This window comes from Falco rusticolus, chromosome 8, assembly GCF_015220075.1.
Source record: "Falco rusticolus isolate bFalRus1 chromosome 8, bFalRus1.pri, whole genome shotgun sequence".
Lineage (NCBI taxonomy): Eukaryota > Metazoa > Chordata > Aves > Falconiformes > Falconidae > Falco > Falco rusticolus.
In genome coordinates, this window is record NC_051194.1 from 41,872,534 (window position 1) to 41,894,972 (window position 22,439).

A 22,439-nucleotide genomic window follows, 5' to 3' on the forward strand; every position below is an offset into this window, starting at 1 on the left:
GTTAAAAATTAAATTCCGGGCATGGAATCTCAAACTAATACATCCCAATTATCTAATTTAAATACTGTGAAAATATTATTCCTTTAAAATCACACTTTCATACCTCACAACAGCAAATTGCAATACGTTTACAGCAAATGAGTTCTTTCCCTCCAAGCCCCCTCCCTGCCATTTACATAAAGCAGTGCCTTTGATAGTCACAAAGACATTTCTGGCTAAATGGCCTTTAGCAGATCCATCAGCTTCAAAGGCCTTAAGAAACAGAAATAAGGAGAAATAATAGTCAAGCAAAGGGAAGCTGGGTCCTGAGATGGCTCTATCATATTTTGCCAGCAGAAGCAGGTTGGATCCGTAGGCTAACCAAGCAGCAGCCCACAGATAGGGATGATACGGACTGTAGCTATTACTGAGGCACTCCACGGGACCTCCCAGGATGCTGCCCACCTCTGAGGGGTTGGTTTCTCTGCAGCAGCAGCCCTTAAGCACAAAAACATTCTCAGTTTAGGGCTCCATCCTTTCAATGTAATCGCATTGACGCACCATCGTGATGTATCATAAGTAAAACCATTTATGCACGCATGTGTCAGAATCCTTCTATATAGAGAATTGGTCATATTTGTGATTAATTGCCACTTATCTTTAAAATATTTTACTTTATCAGTCTGCCCTCGCTGTACTCATTTGCGCCCAACACTTTCCTTAACCAGCTAGAAAACATACTAATGAAGACAATAATTGCAATGCGTTTTAACACATTATGAATCTTCCTCTTCCCAAGCTTTAAATTTTTAAGCTGTTTCTGTCAAATACCTCCAAAAAGTGCCATGCCTTTAAAGGACTTAGCAGATTTTGTCAATGCCAAATGAGTAAGACCATAATAATTTCCGAGAGAATACTCAGAACAGTAACTGTAAACAAATGTAAGCATCACATATTAAAAAAACCCAAAACCAAACCACTTTTTGTAGTCTACTGAGCACATGCTTAGAGCTATAATGTACTTTTAAAAGATTTAATATACCACATAATCTGCAACTTATGCCTATATAAGCATAAGAATCAAAATAGCTACTGCAGGATAACTGTAGTGATTCTGAGAATTAAAACGTTCACATAGTAAAATACAGTCATAAATGAACACAGAGTTTGGCCACTCGGCACAAGTATTTATACATATTTGCAAGTGCAGAATAGTATAGACCTGAACTGTGATTGTGCTTCCGCTGAAGTGCTTACTTCGAGTCTCCAATAAACCCAACTGAAGCATTTAGAAGTACAGCAAAATGCATAAGCTCTTCTGAAGCAAAAAAAAATAGCAGAAGTAGCCTTTTCCTTAGTTCCTCTTCCAGAAGTGGAGTTTGAGGCGCATTTGCCTTGAAAGAGCATAACACAAGTACTTAAAAGCAGAGCAGATAAAATATGCTCACTGCTTTATTGTGTTTCTCACGTAATCAGCTGCAGCAGGTGAAACACAGAACCCTGAATTTGTTTTTTAGCAAGCAAGTAAGAGGCAAAAGTAATGAATTATCTGCACTAGGGAGCTTCATATGGAATATTCAGTTCCTGAACTAAACTCTTCCAGGAAAAAAATATATCTGAAAATTATAATTTTCAAATACTGGATTCTATTATCTTTTGAATTTCTATGGCTAATCATGATTCAGTAAATTGGTTCCTTTTACAGGGATTTTTTTCATTCACGCTTAAAATTATTGGTTTGGTTCCTCACTGTAAATAAAGTATTTTTAAAACCTTTTTTCCCCACATATATTGTACCCATTAAGACAATTTCCTTCTTAAGCTCACTTCCTTTTGCCAAATGAAGATCATCAGGACATACTGCACGTGTCCATAGGGACAGCAGAGCTAATGAATATGTATGTTTTATGTCACAACAGAGCACTCCCCTTGTTCTGCAGTATCGACCTTCTCTTATGTGAGTAAATAACAGGTGAGCACTTGTGCATGAGGATAAATGGGGTTAAAACTGCCATAAAGGGACATACTTTATTTGAACAAAGTGGGTGCACGATAAAGAGATCTAAGTGATGCTGAATTATTTTTTATATCATGCTGTTCCAAAATGTTTGAAAATAATCTGGCTCTAAAACAGAAGACCAAGTTACATGCCAAGAGTTATTTAAAATATATTTCCCTCTAATTATACAGAGTGCTGCTGCTATAATTCTACTATATTCTTATATATATTTTTCAGTCATCATACTTCCAAAAAAAAGTACATATGTATTTCATAGATTTCTATATAGCAAGAGAAGGTTAATTCCAGAGGTTTACCTAACCAGCCCTATTCGCCTTACAAATATGAAGGCAAAGATCAGTTTCAGTGAGTTTCAAATAACTGTAGACAGGTTTGACCCATTACACTCAACTAACAAGAGTGAAAAAGCAAATTTATATGGGCCAGTAACACAATGCTCCAGCCTGTAACCAGGAATACCGCTTTCCTTTTAAAGTACTGATTCCAAAACCTACCAATAGGAAAGGTATGAGCATTTGCTTTACTGAAATTAGAGTACCTCTGCTAATTAGCTAAATGAGAAGGAATATTGATTAAAAGTATATACAGAAGCAATCTGATGCTCAAGAAAAAGATCCTTCTTAAGATGACTCCACAGTGTACAAAGCTTTCACAAAATTTGTTCATGTTATTTATGCATTTTGCTTTTTGGCAATCTGCACATTAATTTTTAATGAAATAGTAAAGAGATGTTGCGTCTCACACTTCGATAAAAATATTCTATAGCCAGGACTGGGTGACACAGTGCATTAATTCAGTGTCCTTCACTCCTGGGACCTGCGTATAATTTAGTCCAGCCCGAAGAAAATAACTTTGATCTGAAGGCTATGGAAAAAGCTACATATGAAATGAGTTTTGGTGGGTTTAGTGTTGTTTCTTATATACAAGACGACATATGAAGATAAACTGCTTTAGAATGCTCCTGACGTGGCCCAGGATTAAGAGCAGGGAGCTCTCAGCAGAGCTCATCCACTCTCTCCCTTTTTCCCATCACACCAGACACACACCATACACATTTCTCTCTACTATAAGCATCAGAGTGGCTAGTCGCTGGCATATACCTTCTTTCCAAAGAGAATACCCCACTTAAAAACATCATATTATCAACCCGTATACTTATTTGGTCTCTCCATTAAAAAATCCCAAACAAACAACAACATCTATATTTCAGCATGAGAGGTGGCGTTTTAAGAAGGGATGATGTTATCACAGGGAACCCGAGATTTCCTCCCCAAGGTAGGGACACCTCAGCTAAGTCATCAGAGCTGCACTAATCACGCTCTTAGGGAAAACAGAGCTCTGGCACAGCTCCTTCCCCGGCTTGGCTGCGCGAGCAGCTGACCCTTCCTTCCTGCTCCCCCCAAAGCAGAGAAACAAGATTAAAAGCAGAAGCATAACCAAAGAACTGACATCCTAGAAACACTAAGCTGAGCTAAATCTTTTCCCCACTTAAACCTTTCAATTATTGTATTCCACAAATTCCAAGGATTCTTTCTTGCTCATTCAGTAAAATGTATCTAAATTAACTACTGGAAAATGGAAAATAGCCAATTTTTTATGCTTTTGGTTTGAGACTTACTGTATTGTTTTCTAAGCGTTTGAAAGGAACTATATAGGTTGTTCAGTTAGCTTGACAAAGTATCTGGGGGACAGGGAAAGGAAGAACAGGGAATTTTCTATAGACAAATACAGAAATCTCTCTATATACACGTGCATATACATTTATATATTTTACATACACAGAGGCACCAGAGAGAGAATGTCTTAACTGAGAAATTTAACTCTGTGTATGCTGATATTTTTTGTGTATTCCTGGAGAGAGTGGGAAGGAAGAGAAACTAACTTCTCATGTTAGATGTTGGTTCTCCTTTCTCAAAAAGAGCGAAGTTCACCCTGCAACAGGAAAAGTTGAGCTATGTCCTGAAACACAGAGTATGTCATTCAGAGGGTGCACAGGCATTTCAAGGGGCAGAAAAGGATAATGCGCTGGCTCTAAAAGCAGAAAGAAATGATAGAACCCAGCTAATAAAATGTCACATTCCTTTTCAGCTGCCACACAAATGCAGCCTTTTCTGCAAACAGCCATCAAGAGACAACAAAAATCTAAACCATGCAATGATTATATCAATAAGTAGCTGAGCACCATTGATACCTTAAATAACAATAAACTGGGTTATTTCTCCTGTAATTTTGACCATAGTGTTATTGCATATGTAGTCACCTAATGATGAAATAGTTTTAAAATTTGCTTCAGGGTACAGAAGTCAAGCTCCACTGATTAGCATCTCAAAGCGCACTACAGGCACACATTTGTATAGCTGAATAATAGCACTTGTGTTTGTATGACATTCTACGAAACAAAAAAATGCACTATTTTACTTGATGTTTGATGATGCACACTGATGAAAGTCCTTTCTCTCACAAAATATACAATCTATCACAGCTAACTGTAAGAATTTCAAAGACAAGGCAGAAAGGTAACATCACAAAAAGAACCAAAAAGGGTTGTCGGTGTCTATACAAGACGCCTAGACCCTGAGGCTCATGGGCTTGATTCTCCTGTCACTTCTCTGGTTTGAAGTCACAAGAACCACTGAAGTTCACAATTTATTGTGAAGGAGATAAATGTGCCCCACTTTTTCATTATGGTTTTCTTTTTAGGCAACAATTATTCAGCAGTTAATTACACAAATGATATTTTGTTCACCAGCACTTGAGTTTTGTGCAACATGTTTAACAAAACCTCACCACAGAAAATATTCCATTAAAATCTTGACACAGAGTTCTGATATTTGCTGCGCTAGCTCAGTTTCTGATTTATTTCCTGTGTCTAATAAGGTGGCTTTCAAACTTTATTGAATGTGAACCTTCCTAAAATTTGCTGTAAAGTGACTAGACAGAATTCTAATTTCAGGCATGCTCTGAGACCGCAGTCTAACGCATGCCCTTCAGCAGGACCGCATCTTCCGCATGTGTCCCCCTTTTGCCATTTCTACAGGCATAATTTATTTACAGGCATTTTACAAAACTCTCCATTAAATTTTGTTTTAAATAATATTATAAAAGCACACCCACATGAATTTACTATTAAACATGCTATAGACTGTCAACAGAAACATTAGGATTTTACTAAATATTGGCAACTATCACTTTAAATTCTTTTTTTCTGTTAACACTTCTCTTTTTCTTCTGAAACATGTAAGTAACATACAGGAAAGACTTACAAGAAAGCTTAACATTAATACAGTTAAGCACGCTTAGCATCAAAAATTAAGCTCATGAACTAACAAATATTCACTGAAGTATTTGAATCCAGTAGTAAAAATGTATTAACCTTTGTGTTTACTTCAGAAAAAAAAAAATAAATTAAAAACCAGGTTGAATCATAAGGTACTGTGAAAGCTGTGAGCTTTGTGATTGCAAGTAAAAGATTTACAGATCTGTAAAAGATTTACAGATAAGAACTGAAAGGTGTGTTACACTAATCAGAGGAATGCATAACCTCTGCAAAGCAGGTAGGAGTTAATAATTTTAATTTTTCTTTTCTTATGGCTTTATATTTTTATGCAAGGGAAACAGAGGAAACCTAAATGTGACCCTATTTAGGTATATTAACTGAAAAGCCTTTGTAGAATTTTTAAGCAAACAGGATTGTGCCTCCAATGCTGCCCATCTAGTTTTTCTGTGTTAAATTGGACGGCTACTTGGACAGCTCTCTGTTCATTACTGAACTGTGCAAGGGAAACACAGAGGTGGCATTTTCCTTTTAAACCATCTAATGCCTTGTAGCCAGATTCCAAAGCATCAAGGAGAGATTTCTTTCTCTCCCTCTCTCTTTTTTTTTTTTTTTTTTTTTTTTTTTTTTTGCTAGACAAGCTGTCGTAATTGAAATGAAGTCTAATCAGACTCATTACTGTTTTCAGCAATTTGCACCACCAAAGATGCTTATTAGGTAACAGTGTTTAATAAACCGCTCTTTAGAAAACTACCAGTAATGAGCTCTTAACAGCCAATCTTTAGCGTGAATGTAATGTGAAAAGTGTTCCTAGCGCTGAATAGATTTTCACATTTAGTAGTGTCATAATTAAGCTCAAGGAATTGGTAGCTGTGATGATAGATTTACTGCAATATAGACTTCTTTTCTTTCTTGAAAATATATCTGAAAATACTTGGGGTTCAATAATATTTCCAGAGCAAATTTCAAAACTGCTTAAAAGACTGTGCTAGGCTGGATTAGCTCTGTAAATGGTACTTAATCACAGACTATTTGGGGAATGCACAGAGTACTGTAAATCGGACGTCGTCTACCAAGCATGCATAAAGTTAATTCCATCTAGCTTTGTTTGACTGCTCTTCCACCACTTAACAATTTCCAGTCATTAATATACAAATAATAAATGTTGTTGTCACCAGCTGAATGATAATGAACAAAAATGGCCAGTAACAAGAGATACTTGAAGAAACACTTGTCAGTTCTCCTTCCACAGTAACAGCTGAAAACGCTTGAGAAAAAAATAGAGAATATACGTATATATTTACACATACACACACAACTAATGGTGTTTTTCCTACATTTCACATATTATCAAGTCCTAGTACCTACACAGTACCAAAACCCCCATTCCTAACGCAAAGAACACCACAGCTCTGAAAATGTAACACTGCGACATATATTATTCATAAAGCACAGCCATCAGCAAGAGATAAGTTTTCATCAATAGAAAGTTCAATTTAACTAGATGTACACCTTGCTGCACTAGTCATATCAATACTAGTACCTAACATGCTGAAAGAGGCAAAAAAGAAAATAAATTGCATGTATAAGCTCTAGCTAATTAAATATCTAGAGTGAATCTTGAGGAATAGCCGCTGTTCTCTCACCAGATTGATTTAGGTCCGACATAATATTTAAAGTTATCAATAAGAAATGACCAAGACTATTTTTTTGTCTCCCACTAGGAGAAATACATAGGGATGCAAATGTTGTTTTGCTTACTAGATTCTCCTGGAGAAGATTTGTGTCAGCAGCCAAGACTTTGGAAAGAAGCACATAAAGATGAGTAATCAATAATGAAACCACCAACAAAATGATGAAAACTAAAACTAATTCTCTTGAACCAAGATTTTTATATCAGAATTCCACATTAAGATGTTAAGAAGAGTTCCTTTACTGAATGAGTGCTTTCATTACATCTTTTGTATACACTAGCCCCCAAATTTCAGTAATCCTAAATGTAGCTTCTAAGCCTCCGTATCTGTTTGCAGCTTTCTGAATTAATAGAACGATGAGAACTGAAACTATCAAATTAATGCCAGTTTTATTTGATGTTGTGGTATGTGCTTCTTTGCACTATGAGGAAAAAAAGGGACAGACACACACACAGAGACACCCAATCCCATATCCAGAACTCATTCCCGGATAGGTTTTTGCAGCTTTCAGATCAAAATAACTTCCAGTTTCTTAAGGCTGAACTGAATTTGCACTCAGATCCAACATTTCTAGTGCTGCTGCTTACCCTATCATGCAATTCCAAACTGCACCTTTAAGCCACATACTTAGCTTCTGCTGTCTGTAAAATAACACAACGTAAAAACCCATAAAATAAAATAACAGAGACTCCACAGCTGCTTTGGACTGCCTCCTCTTGCACTTCTGAATAATGCATTAAACTTCACATCGTTTGTGAGTGACAACCCGATGGTCTAAGATGCGTAATATGCATTTTGTACTGTTGATTTTACTAAGCGCAGATGCTCTGAAGCATCAATTGCTCATCAGTAAGTCCTTCAATATCATACATTATGATATTTTTAGTAGTTTAAAACTGAGGTTGACAGAAATGTAGCATCCACAGGAGGTATCTTAGGCATCATTATAAAACTATGGTATTCATCCTTTCTTACTCGTAATGTAAAATTAAAGCAGGGAAGAACCTTCAGTGTATTGCTTCCGTATCCTAGCACTACCACCCACAAAAAAAAAAAAAAAAAAGAAAAAAAGAAAAAAAAAAAGAAATCACAGTTCAGCCTCAGATCCATCAGTATTTTATCAAGCCTACGAAACACCAGTCTGCTCACCTAAGATGCTGACCCCAAACAATGCTTGACTTTCAATAGAAATTGCGACTCTTCCTTCTGATATCTCTAGGTCTGCTTAGCCCGATCACAAAAGCCTTCTTTATCAGACTCTCGGAGAAGTTTCCATTGAAGAACTAGAACCTACCAAATTTTACACTACTGCTGCTACTCTGAGATGGAGTATCATATATACAGGAGTACAGACCAGCATAAAAAATCACAAAAGTGTAGTCAAAGAAGGAGGTGAAGCTACAGGGGCAGGTTAAGCTTGAGGCAGAATTTGCCCCGACACAGTGTGAATCATTGAGAAGGATCAACAGGATCCTAAAAACAGACAGCAAGAAAAACCCTTAAGAAAAACCCTTAAGACCCATGAAGTTGCCACCTCATGGCAGCACCTCTGTGGTGCCAGGTGGTGAGGACTCTCCAGAGGGGCATGGCCACGCAGGAGGAGACAGCTCTAGTAGTAACGTTTGCTGTTATCAAAAGGTGAGTCCTGGAGTGGTTTGTCTCAGGACAACTCTGCCAAAAGACAACATAAACAGCAGGAACTGGAGTCCACGTGAGATCTGTTGTACCTTCTACAGCAGCATATATATTATTTTTCTTCTCCATCAGTGAAATTCCAATATTACAGTCCAACTTCTCCCAGTCAGGACCCAGCATCAATCACAGTTTGCCCTTCAGCAAAAGGTACCATAAACAATTTGTAGGATGCCTTTGAGTACAGAATATCTCAGATTTCTCTGTTGTTTATGGTAATTTTATTCAGATATTTTTGTGGAGTACAGCTTGGATGAAATACCATACAAAATTGTTTCACTTGATGTTCTGCATTGTTTGTTGGTTGGCTTTTATAAAAAAACAACCCCCCAAAAAACCCCAAAGTAAAATTCATTGTTCCAAACAGAAGCGACCAACTTTTCCAAACAATTGCACACAAACCACCTCTGCAGACTGCAGAGGTTACTGTTCTATTACAGCACATTTGCAAAAGTTACATAATAGACGAATTGCAGCAGATAAGAACATTTGTCCAACAGAACTGGAATCATTTGTATTGTGGAAGACAATATTCCCTGCACTTCGGATTTGTTTAAACACACAGACGTGGCTGGTAGGTCTTTCTTTAAAAGTAGAGCAGTCTAGTACACAACTTCCCTGACTGAAAATACTTATGGGAATATGTCCTTATAAAATGAATGAGTCAAAAGGAACAACACCAGGTTCTTTATAATACAGTTGTGGGTTTGTCTGGGGGCTGGGGGTTAATAAAGAAAATGCATGTGTGAGCAAGGGAAACGTTCACAGGCTTTGGAGGGATTGGGGTGAGCATAGTAGAATCTAGTAGTCCTTGACTTTATTTTTCATAGAGCCTATTTTCTGCTTTTCCACTATAGAGCTTTCTATTTATTTTAGCATAACTCTGAATCTTTGTCATTAAACAATGAAGTTCTAATAAAAAACATAATGCAAACAGCCAGCTGCGTAATGAAAAACAACGCAGGGTTGGAGGGGGGTTCCTGCCTGATCTCAGCAGCAGATTAGCTTATGCCCTGGAGCATGAGATGGGAAACACTTTCCTCACTATCACAGTTTTGATTCTGCATTTGTATTTTACATAGATTTTTAAAGAGGCACAATATAAAGCCTTCGTTTAGAGAACCTCTCTCAGTGCCTCTGTATGTATTTATGTGTGTCTAACTGTACACACATATTTATTTCCCTACCCAGAGCAGAGATGATGTTTGTCTCTAGTGATGGCACAGTTTCTAGTCTGGAATCTAGCAGACAGAAAAAGCATATAACCAGAATAAACATGTTTTGGACTATCCCGGTACAAACTATATCAACTGCAATCCCAAAGGCATGTCCTTTTGAGAATTTGTAAGTGGCCCTTTTTTCAGCAACCTGCTGCACTGCAGTGTACTGCAAGATTATTTCTGCCTAGAGAACGACATAGTTTTATTCATAAAAAAGGTAAAAACCATTCAGTTAATTGCTTTTTCTACTCAATAACTGTTAACAGTTTATTCACTGGCAGTGAGCCAGATCTCCTCCAACAGACACAGATCTTTCAGATGCATCTTTCCTCCTGTATCTGACATATATGATCATCTCCTTCTCCCCTTCCCTCTCCCATAGTTCTTTACATGTATTTCTGCACCGTCCTCTACCTCAACCTTAAAGCTGTGCCACATCCAGAGTAGCAGTGCTAAAGGGTGGTCAGAAAACAGGACAGCAAAGGTTTCTCAAGCTAACAAAGCAGCACCCTGTTCGTACCACCTACCAAGCATGTTTCTTGTTTCTTCATGTACTGAAGGCCAGTTTGGGTGATTGTCACTCACTTTAGGAATTTATGTCTGCAGATACAGCACAGCCCTTCAACATGCGCACACACAATGGCTTGTGAAGTTTGTGTGGAGAAATCCCATCTCAGCCTATGTCCGCTGGCGGAGTGGCAGGTGCATACCTAACCCACTACACAGTGTGTGGGGTTAGCTGTTCTGCAGGTATAGCTACTGTATTGAGTATTGAGAGTAAAGAGTAAAGTAGACAGTAGGAAGAAGGAAATTGCATTGATGAGGCCTTTAGAAACTTTAGTCCACAAAAGACAGGAAAATGAGGCAGAACCTTTATGCTCAAGTACCTGCTAAGTCCTTTCTAAGGTTAAGGAAGGCTTAAATTTGTCCATGGCCTTAAATAAAGTTTTTGTTAGTTATTACGATTTTTTTTTCTTTAAACTTCGCATTGTTTTCATTAGGCAAATGCAAATAATTATTTAGGCACATTATGATACAAAAGATCTTGTGCCACCTTTTCAAGAATACTTCCAAAATTTTTAAAATAAATATCCTATATTTGTTTTAATGAAAAATGCCTTGGGCTGTATCCATGTCTTGTTCATTCTATGTATTAAACAGAGAGTTTGTCACAGCTGAACTAAGAAGTATTTGATAACAAATGGTTAGAGGCCACAGGCTGATATTTAAGAGGTAAGGTTGCACCAAGGTAGCTTTGATGGGCCATTCTGTATTGAGAATAACCAGAAATGACATTTCTTAAAAAGGTCTGGATTGCTAAAGAGGAGGAATGCCCTAAATGCATCAATGAAAACTGCTGCTGAGCATGACTGCTTTTTTTTAATATTTTGACTATTTTCAAAGGAAAGACAGTCATGCTACAAATGTTTTTCCAATAAATCTCTGGCAAGTACTGGGCACTTCCAAGATCAGTTACACAGCATACTCTTAAAATGATTAAACTGTCTCTCACAGCACTTTAAATGATAGACTGCCCAGAAAAAGCACTAGTGGCCAACAAATTAGGAATTGTAGCAGTAGTTGATAAGCTAGAATGAGCTCTGGGCCATTTTAGGACACACCTCACCCTCATTACTGCGCTGCCCCTCTTGGAAAAATTCTTCCACTTGTGTAAGGTCATTCAACTAGATTAAAATGTCTCACTGTAATGTTACCTCTTCGTAACACCTCACATACTTGGGTATAGAAATGTTGGTTATGGGATGAACAATAAGCTTACTTTCATATGCACTGCATAAAGATACCACCTGTGTGATTTAGTTGAAAAAGAAAATTTAAATTTTGGGGATAGCTCTACCTAAAGCCACAAGTTGCTATGACAGAGAATTTAAATTGTTTGAACAGTTCCCCTGCTCCCTTCTTCAAGTTGTTATGAATGTCTGTAATTGAGGCCTCCGTGTTGCTAACATGCATGTGGGTATCTCACTAGTCATATGAATAAAGCTGCATAATTAGGTAGTAGTATAATTTGTAACCTCCAGTTTTCTCCCACTTCCCTTTCCCAATGCTCCTTGAAGAGACTGCAATTTATGCTGGAGGCAGATCGTGCCAGCGTTACTTATAGAAATACCCTTTGCCTGAGATTTCTTTGAAATTAGTGACAAAATTGAAACCTTGTAGCAGTCACCAAGGATAGGGATATGCCACACCAACCCCTCTGCCACCCACATGCTGGGGGAGCATGATTGTGTTGCTGGGGTGGGAATTTGGGCAGGTGACCAAATGGTTAAGTATGCTTATCCTTTCATCCTCCAAACTGACAGAGACTTTTTTAAATTCTCAGAGGTCCGTATACAGAAACTCTGTTTGACAATTTCTAGACGTGCCCCAATGTGTTCACCAAGTTCATCTCTATTAACAGGAAATGAAACTGAAAAAAAGAGGCACTCTTCGTGTTGACTGCAGGCATTTCAGATTTCATGGCAGCCTGTGTCTTCCCCGTGCCTTTCACATGGGAGAGAGAATGTGTGCGAAGAAAAACAAATTGTAGGTTTAGTAATGTCAAAATCTGATTTATGCCAAAATAGAGATGTCAACAATAGCAGAATAAGTGACAAGTGTTAAATTACCCAAAGAAGTAAATTCTGTAATTATTTACCTCTCTGGCACATGATCCTTAACAACCTCCAGACCTAAAAGGAACAGCAGGAACCGCATGCACTTTGAAAATCAGCACTTTTTCTTATTTTTGAGAAACTACTTTTTGTCCCCATTTTTTTTTTCCTTAAATACAACTGAGTGCTGCCAACAGCATTTCAAATAAAACGTCAGCAGCAGCAAGCCCCATAGCTGAAAATACTGGGACCTGAGTATACAGTCATCTGCAAATGGACAACTTTAATTCGATTCCTGGCACCACTGGCCACGCTGAGAATTTTTCTATCTCTTCACACCAGGGGTTTGCTCTTTTAAGCACTGCTCCCTGAAGGGAAGGAAAAACTAGAGAAAGAGGATTTCCAATGACCCTGCACAGATGAATGAATGTGTCAATGGTGAATATTGGTTCAGCTTTGAAATAGGGAATCCTGCAGTGGTTTCTCTGCTTCATCCGCACTAGTGAGTTCCACTGTGGACTTCAATGTGTAGAAGGCCTTTGGAGGACAGATATAAATGAAAAAAAAAAAACCAAACAAAAAACACCACCAAAACCCCAAAAAGAAAAAAAAACCTCAAGGGGGGTAGAGAAATCAATAAAATGGTTTCAGAATACCAGAAAGGCATTTCTCTAACTATAACCTTTAAATTATTTCTTAGATAATTTTCCCCGAGATGTGCATCTCTTTGGCCTAGCCCAACCAATTGGTGAAATTGGTTAAAAAAAAACAACAACAACAAAAACAACAACAAAAACTTAAATAAATAAGGGATCCTTACCAGATAAGGCCAGTGTGCCATTTCAGCATGTATTTAATTTTTATGGGTTTTCAAAGATGATGTAAAACCAGTTGTGAAATGGTGAAATTGTTAAAGCGCACTCTGTCTCAGTGTGAGCTTATTCTTTGTTTATGATCGATTTCACAGCAAAAATGGCGACACGCACAAACCAAGCATAGAAAGATTTCTCTTCCCACCTGCGTAAGTCTCCTATAACTCGGGTAAACACAAGAACGTTTGTCTAAGGTGCATAATAGCATATGCATTTATTTCTCCAAGCCTTTTAGTTCATTTTCATTCAACTACCAATCAATCTCACTATGATGCAATATAATTTCCTAATCATGCCAATATTCATACTTTTATCTCTTTTTAAATCCAAAGAACATATATTTCAATAAGACAGAAGTCTAATTATTTAAGCATAATGTAGAATAACATTTCTCTAAGGACATATCTTTTATGAGTTTTAGTTCCTTAAAACTGCCATATAATTTAATCTCTATAGCAAAAATCATATAAAAGAATAACATGAGCTTCCAGTAAAGAAGGCTGAATTGTTAAATTCCCAGTAAGTGCTTTTTCCTCCATTATGTCTACAATGGTTTTGTTTCTAAGAGCAAAACCAATATATTCAACACGTTAAGAAACAGAGAAGAGCAAGTGCATCTTTTTTCTTTTACATGTGATAACTTTAACATGTAGGAAAACAAACAATCAAACAAACAAAACAACCTCCCCAGCAACTCTGCACAGGTTTCTGTGCCTTTGTAAACAAGGTTGGCAGTCAACTGCTTTCTACAGCTGAATGCATGCTCTTGAAATATAATAATTTTATGCAAATTAAAGGTTTTCATTATATAATTGCTAACAAAATATTTACATCTACCTCCACTTTAATGTTGCTGAGAATTAAAGACAAAACTATTAATGGATATCTAAAGGGACATATACTGAACAATTTCAGTCATTAATATAATACGCAGATACTGAATATTTTTGGATACTTGGGGGTGTTAGCTATACATTTCTTAGATATCGCCAGATACGGTCCTGTTTCAGCTAAGAAAGAATTTGTGTAATCGGATTTATATAGTCTACTGCATTTCCTAAGAACGCTGCCTAGGATTTGCCTCTTTTTAAATAGTTGAGATGTTAATGTTCTTTTAAGACTATTTTTTAAATGCCGAGCAACATCTTCATGAAGAGCTGCGCTGATTTCCAATTATGTAAAAATTAATTTGTTTAATCAAGCTACAAGAAGGACAAGAAGTTGAACTGGAAAAATTCCATCACATAAAGCAAAGGATTATTACTCACAAGAAATATTTTCAATGTCAGACAGACTTGCAGCCAGAGACTAACTATACTTCTTAGAGACAACTCTATGTGCCTGTCTCTCCTTCCCGACTAGTTTTTCAGAGCCCTCCAGAACAACACCAAAATGAACTCTAAACATAGTGTTGACTTGCTTTTTAATTTCATTTGCTTTAATCAGTGCCAAAGAAATTTCCAAGAATAAGGCTTAAATAAACAGAATTACCTTTTATAAATGTGTATTTTCTTTTACATGGTATATGCACTGGAAAAGGAAAGGAGATTCCTGACAAGTTGCTCTGCCTCTGGTCTCAGGATTGTCTAATAAATAAGGATATTAGTTCATCTGGGCCACTCTCAGCAATATGATAATAAATCTTTCCCTTTTAAACACATTTGCAAACTTGTACACACACACACAAAAAAAAGGTTTAATGTTTCTATGTTGTCATAATGCATGAAATCCTTCATTTTAGTATTCATGATCATTATCAAGTAAGTTTTGTTGAAAAAAAGGGAACAAAATTTTGGCATAATTTGGGATGATAGTAGTACAGATGAGAATTGCTCCTATAACCTCCTTCTTGAATGGTGATATATGCAAAATAATCCAAAATTAGTTGCTTTCCAGTCCCTTTACAGACTACTTGACATCTACTGCTCAAGTGTTTTAAACCTTCCGTTGCTGACTGTAATAGTGCACAGATGGAACAATATTTATTCTGTCAGTGGAAACTAATTAGGATGACACTAACTTTGAATGTTAAACCAGAAGAAAAAAAAATCTAAAAAATCACACTTTACACAGTGTGGCACATGATCTGTGAGTTTACAAATAAAAGCTATAAATTTTAATATATTGCTGTTACATGGGAGGTGTAACCATCTTTGCTGTTGCTGCCACACATGGTAGCCAGAGATGGGCTTGTGAAGCCGTCTCTGGATTCGCGTATAAATGCCCCCATCTCAACCATTAATTCACATTAGAAACTGCACCCCACCAACTTCCACTCTGCAAGAACAGCAAATCAGACTTGCAAATTATTTCACATTATTCTTCAGTCAGCCATACTGCCCCTGTCACCCAAAGGTCACCCCCGTCAGCCCATGGTCCCTCAGGTCCTAGCTGCGCCAGCGCCATGAGCTGGGCAGAATCAAACCCATGTCAGGGAGGTAGCCAGCCCCACCATTCTGCTTCTCTCCGTTAACTGCAGCTGCAAGCATTATGAAGTTGGCTGTCCTTTAGAATAAAAGATTGCATTTGATAAATCATCAGGTCTGATAGATATGTGCAACCTCCATCCAAGGAGTGGCTCACAGCTGCTGAAGACAAGATCAGACATGTGACCTCAACACACAAACTAGTGATTTTCAAAACCACAGTAGGGTTCTAAATCTGTGTCTCTTGGTACCTGAATACCTTTAAAGTCTTCTTGACTTCTGATATTCATGAGCTTGCATAAACTGGTTCACAAATGCTTAATGCTTTGAAGACCTACATGATACAGCCCAAATTCACAGGATTAAAAACAGCATAGTGCGTGGTAGCTTGCTATTAGGCTCAACTATCAGTTCAATTGTTTTTCAGCACTATTCTTTTTACTTGAATGGACATATCAGGAAAGCACCAGGTTTGACGTGCACACGTATTTGTGTAGATCCACCATCCTAATGTCTTACTCTACAATAACTAAACCTTCGTAGGGAAAAAATAAAGTAGTATATGCTTTAAGCAACATTGACTTTTGTAATTCAGAATGGTAAATTAATTGAGACTCCAAAAACAGGAAAAAAAAAAAGAGTATCTATTGCCCACAGTTAAGCAAGTGTTAATATTTTGTAAGTAATGCATCATAAAAAAAAAAAAAAAAAAGAGTCATCCCATTAATTATTGTTCTGCTAATAGAAGATAAACTGGGCAGAAACAGAACTGCCTGAGAAGGTTAGATCTCAAAGGCTCCTTGTTTGTGCAGTGGCATGATCTCCTAGAAGTGTTTAAAAAAATACATTTGGAAGTGATATTTTGTTGTCTCAGCAATGAGGAACATGCTGGTGCAGAATTTCACTTTGACTCCATCCATATTACACAAAAAGTAATGATAATGAATATTCTTTTAATGAACCAGATGGAATAGTTAAACAAACACTTCTTCAACAGTTCCAGCTATAGCCACTAGTCTAATAAAGGATATTATCTACATCTACAAATCTGCCTTTTCTCAGATCAATGAGACTAATTCTGAAATGTAATTATTTTTATCTGAAAACATATTTTAAAGCACCCTCTAAACTGAGATACTAAATGTGCTCCATAAGCTTTGTTTATTTATTGATATTCATGTCAAACCTCAAAGGCTACTAAACTGCAATTTGACATTTTAATTTTACTTTTTTTTTTAAACTTAATTCAAACGCAGGGCACAACATAATGAGCAAACCTGCAAAAAATGATGAAGTGCATCTTACTTCTAACTGACGATAATATCTTCTGTGGATGCCAGATAGCATCTCTACTGAAACCATACCTTGGCTTGACAATAAAGCTGGAAGTTACTCAAGTGTATTGTAGCCAACTGTCAGATTTAAAAACAGTCACAACATACTATTAGTGGCATTCAGCCAATCTCTTAAGGAACACAATGACCCGAACTTTATTCTGAAAACTCAGTTTGAAAGCAAATCTATTCCCTAAAGTAATTTTCAGCACTGCTTAAAAAGCTTGGAAAAATCAGATTAGAGTAAACCAGGTTATGTAGATGTTATGAGAATGTAACTTCTAAAAATAACTTTATGGATCAGTTCAAGTAAAATTCAAATACAGAGATCTCACCTTTCACACAGCACTCCACTCTTTATGTTCTGTAATTCTGGTCCCAAACGATCAGATTGATACAGTCTCTATAGTTAGTATAGTGTTTAGAAAGCCTGGGATATAAAACAACTCCCATGCATTGAAGATTTATGCCTTGAGAGGTTTATGTGACCATATTACATACAGTATCTGATAGAACTGCTGCACTCCATGCTGTATTTTGAAATGACTATGGATGCCTAAGAAAAAAATTAATATTCTTTCAAATAAACAGGCACACACGTATTACTACAATCTGTAACAGGGCACAAGTTTCCTTCCCCCCCCTTTTTTTTTTTTTTTCTTATGCAATATTCCCATCACCATTGTAAACTTCCATGAGAAATAACACAGAATCTTACAGATGAATGAAAATAAAAAAGGAGATAATGCTAAGTACAGCCAATGAATGAAGTGCAACCACTGAAAGCTTGCCATAATCACACAAAATGCACCCAGGTAAATGCCTAATAGAAACTCCTATGAACTAACAGGAGTGACACATAATCAATGAAACTCCTATTAAAGCATTATTAAGATGTAACCTTGTTTATTCTAAGTAATATAAAATGTACCCACTCACACATAAAAGCCATCCATGCACTATCCAGCCTATCAGAAAAATGATCAGATATAGTCTAAAGGAAAATGTATGCAGATACTTCAGAAAAAGCAGCATACACTAATGCTTCGATACATTTGGTCCAGAAAATAACTTAGATATTAATGTATGACAGCTTATACTGAACTTATTCTTTCCAAACAGCATTGACTAAATGTTTCTGTAAAATTGATTCCAAAGGATAGCAGTTTACTACTTTGTGTATTAAAATTAAGTTACTGCTTAGCGAAATATCACATGCAAGGGAGAAATGGAGTTAGTCTCAACATGTGGCTAAATAAGATAACTTGTTTCATGCATAGCAATTCTACAGACTTATCTATCTGCTGATTCATGACATCTAGCTTATAACTGTAGCATTAGGAGCCATTTCTACAGGAAAAGTATTGGGCTTAATTTCACTTTCACCTCACCACTGAGGAAAACCACATCAATTTAAAGCACCGCTTACCTTAGACTATAACTGAGTCTTTGAAAGGATTTTGCCAACATGGAAATTAAGGATCACATTTCTTTTCACTCTTACCTCACAGCTGTACCACCAGGGAAAAGAACAACACAGCTATACTCTCAGTTTCAACAAAGTAACTTATGATTTAAATGAAGCATATTTATCTGTTCAACATTTTTGATGCCCTCTATAAAGTCAAAGTTATGCCTAATGCCATCAAGCCTAAGTGTGACAATACAAATTTTTCACAGCAAGTACAAATTAAGGAAATAATGAGCACTTGCAGTTCCTGTTGCAGTTAATTCTCAAGATCATCACCAGCTTCCCATTGAAAAACACTGACTTTTATGCAGCTTGAAATCAGGGGGAGTTTTCACTTTGAGCAAGATCATTCTTATAGGTAGTGCACAGTGAAGCAAAGACAATAGTTGTTTTGTAAGCATATATAACATAATAGAGAATGGTGAAAAAGTTCTATTTGTATTTATCTGATCTCTATCTGCAGTATTGCTAAGTATATCAGAAGATGCAAAACTAGTAAATAACGCAGCAGAAAGTTCCTCAATATAAAATGAAACTCCCCAAATACAGGAACTCAAAAGAAAAAGAAAGTTGTAATGACATTGCATAGAATGTTATTTTTAAATTTTGCTTTCCATTTCTGCAATTTTCAACCTTTTGGCTTAGGCTATTTTTCCTTTGAAAAAGATACTCCCAGTAGGAGTTAAAAAAATTCATCATTACTCTAGTTATTTGGTGCTTTTCTGCACCAATTTTCTTATTAAAAATACCTGTGTTAGCACTGTGAGCATCTGAACTCTGTTTGTCAGTTAGTTACATGTAAAAAATGTCCTTATATAAAGTATTCTCCACAGTATTTCTTTCTTCACCTGTTCTATGAGATAATGTAGCACTGTGGCATAGAAAAACGAATAAACTAATTTTGTGGCTAAAAATACACATATGTTCTTCTTTTATTAGCTTTCCTTTTCTTCCTTCAACCTAAACGACAAGACATTTTGAGTTATAATTGTATTTTTATTTTGGCATGTTTGTTCCGTGATATTTGTTTCTTAAATCTCTTTCAGAACTCTGCAGAGCCAATACACACAGCAATGTCTGCTCCAAGTACCCAAAATGCAATCCAGTGGAATTAAATGCAGTTGTGTTTTGATGCTAAAATAATCTTATAAATACAGTTTCGCTGAGTAACAGTGATGAGAAAATCTCAGGAGGCTCAAGCAACATCTGTTCAGTTCAAAGATGCATCCTAAAATTTGGACTGTTTTCTAGTGAAAAGTACTCCCCTTTTCCCTCCCTCTCCATGCAAAAGTTGTTCATTTAGAACAGGCTGGTTTTATACCTTGAGAGGACAGAGAAGAGGGCCTCCTGAAGATGGAGAGAGGACAGCAGCACTTTTTCTCATAGTAAAGACTGTAAGGTACAAAGAGGATGACTTTGATATGAACCATTTGTGGAGAATAATTGTGAGCCTGTAGAAAGAACAAAAACTAGGACAGTGTGTTTTTATCAGGGATGCTGGAGCGACATTCCTAGTTCTAAAGAATCCCAGTTCTCACACAGAGCCTGGGACAGTGATTCACTTCAGAAAAAGCAAAGTACTTTCCTTCCTCTTCCCCATTCTGCACAGTTACTCAGAGCAACTGATTCCAAAGCAGGCTGAAGCCTGAGAAATTTAACAGCTCAGATATAAAACTTCATTCCCAAACCCTTCTCACCCACCATGATTACTACCCGTCATTCATGATAATTAAGAAGAAAACAAACATTTCTCACTTCTTGCTGTGGGGGAAAAATACTTCCTGTGAGACGCAGAGATGGGAACTTACTTGGCAAATATTATTTCTCTCCAGAAATAACTTTATTATGCTAACAAATCTAGTGGGCCACATCCCAGTCTCCAGCCTTGAGAACAAATGGTACAGTATGGAGGTTAGTGGTCTTGAGCCCCCACTTGAGTGTATGTCCTGATTCCACTTGGTTTATATGATGTAGCCTCGGAGACTCCAGAGGAACAGCAAAACTTTCAAGAATGTTACTGACATTAAGTTTCTTAGTAATGACAGTGAAATATGTATGCTGACTTCCTATTTCTTAGACTTTTTTTTTTTTTTATGTGTAACATACATAGTAGGTCAATTAAAGTGAGACATATCCCAAATTTTCCAGAAGTCTGCACTGAAACTTTTTATAGTTTTAAAAAAATTATGTCCAAAAGAGAAAAAAAAAAATCTCTCAAAAAAACAGAGGATGACCCCCTTTAAGAAAGGCAAATCTTGAGTTTTGTTTTTGCAAATACAGTTTGCCTGTGTCCACTATTTCCCTACTTCTATTGCGATCCCTATTCTTCCTTCATTAATGAGTGCACATCTATGCACATATTAGCTGTAAAATAAAAGAGAAAGGAAGACTGTTGGGAGAGGCACATATTTTCCACATCTGGATTTGATTCAAAGAAAGAGGGAAATAAAAAAAAAAAACCAGGGACACAATAATCATTTAAAGAACAGAGGGGGGAAATACGATGGACATCTAGAAGAAAACAGCAATTTTGATGCATATAATCATCAGTTAGATGGCATCGTTCATGAATAGACTAATTAGGGAACTGGATCCAATCAGTAAGAAATACTTCTAAGGTTTGTTGCTCTGACTTCTTGCATTTTTAAAAAAAACCCAGAAGTTTGAAGTGCTACAGGATGTAGAATGAGCTACTGCAGGAAAGCAAAAAACATTGAAACAGCAGTCAGGGCTGGAACACAGATACTGAAATGCATGTGTTCTTTAGGAAAAACAAAAATAGGTGGAAAAGGGTGTCTGATGAAGTCATAGACTGTGAAGATGTAAAAAGGGATATGTTGGATAAAACACTCTGGTCATGCCAAAATAATAGGACACAGAAAAAAAAAAATTATATGTGCTGGAGCAGTCCTAGAAATTACGCATTAAAACTCCCACATTCTATCTGGACCTAGAGGGAATCAGGGGGGAAGCACTGATATTTAAGGAGGCAGAAAAGGTGAATTGATCCAGACAATAGTTCTTCTATTAGTTCAAAGTTTTTACATATATATATAACATAAAAATGGGATGCAGTTCACAATAGGTTTATCAAAGGTAACTAATGCCAAGGTAATTTCTTTGATAATATAGCTTATTCTAAGCAAAGGAAATCACTGAATGATCTAACTGCACATCTGCAAATATGTGATAGGTTACCTTATACATTAACAGCTGGAAAGAAAGAAATTAGTAAGAGGACAGTAAATTAGTTAAGGAAATACTAAAAGGGGTATAACAACAGACAGTATTGAAAGGAGATCCACTGAACTGAAGGAAGCTTGGTAACAAAGCTCCTCAGAGATCGGTTAGCAAAACTCCCTTAAATTCATTACTGAATACAATTATGACATAAAAAGTAGGAGCTCACAGTGGAAACTTGCAGATTACACAAAATTAGGAGGCACCACTACCGGAAAGAAAAATCAAAATATCAAACAGCTAAAATATCGTGTTCCATGTAAACACAGCTAATGAACAGAAAGTAGTAGTATGAAGTATGAGTTAATAATGAAAAAAATTGCTACAATTTGAAACTTAATCACAAAGAAAAGGGAAAGGAAAAACCTGAAATGCATACGCTGATTTAAAGATGGACTTTCACAAACTAATTTGATGTAAATATGTAAACAAGCTATGCAGTTGTAAAATATAAACAGGCAAATTTTTCCCCCCCCAGAAGTATTAATGTCATTACACAGTGAAACCTCACCAGAACTGTAATTCTTATTTTCTTCAAGGAAGATTAATTTAAACTGAAGAAAAACAGGGAAGGGCTATAGGGATGATACTGGGAATGAAGA

The 22,439-nt window shown here is 36.6% G+C and overlaps 1 protein-coding gene and 1 long non-coding RNA gene across 8 annotated transcripts in view; one reads left to right on the forward strand and one right to left on the reverse strand.

Moving 5' to 3' along the window:
* FIGN (fidgetin, microtubule severing factor) overlaps nucleotides 1-22,439 on the reverse strand; it is a 106,375-nt gene that overhangs the window by 16,082 nt on the left and 67,854 nt on the right. The gene's annotated exons all lie outside the window — the stretch shown is intronic.
* LOC119152474 lies at nucleotides 5,510-9,593 on the forward strand. Its single transcript, XR_005105790.1, has 2 exons — nucleotides 5,510-5,553; nucleotides 6,998-9,593. It is a non-coding gene; the product is annotated as an uncharacterized LOC119152474 (long non-coding RNA).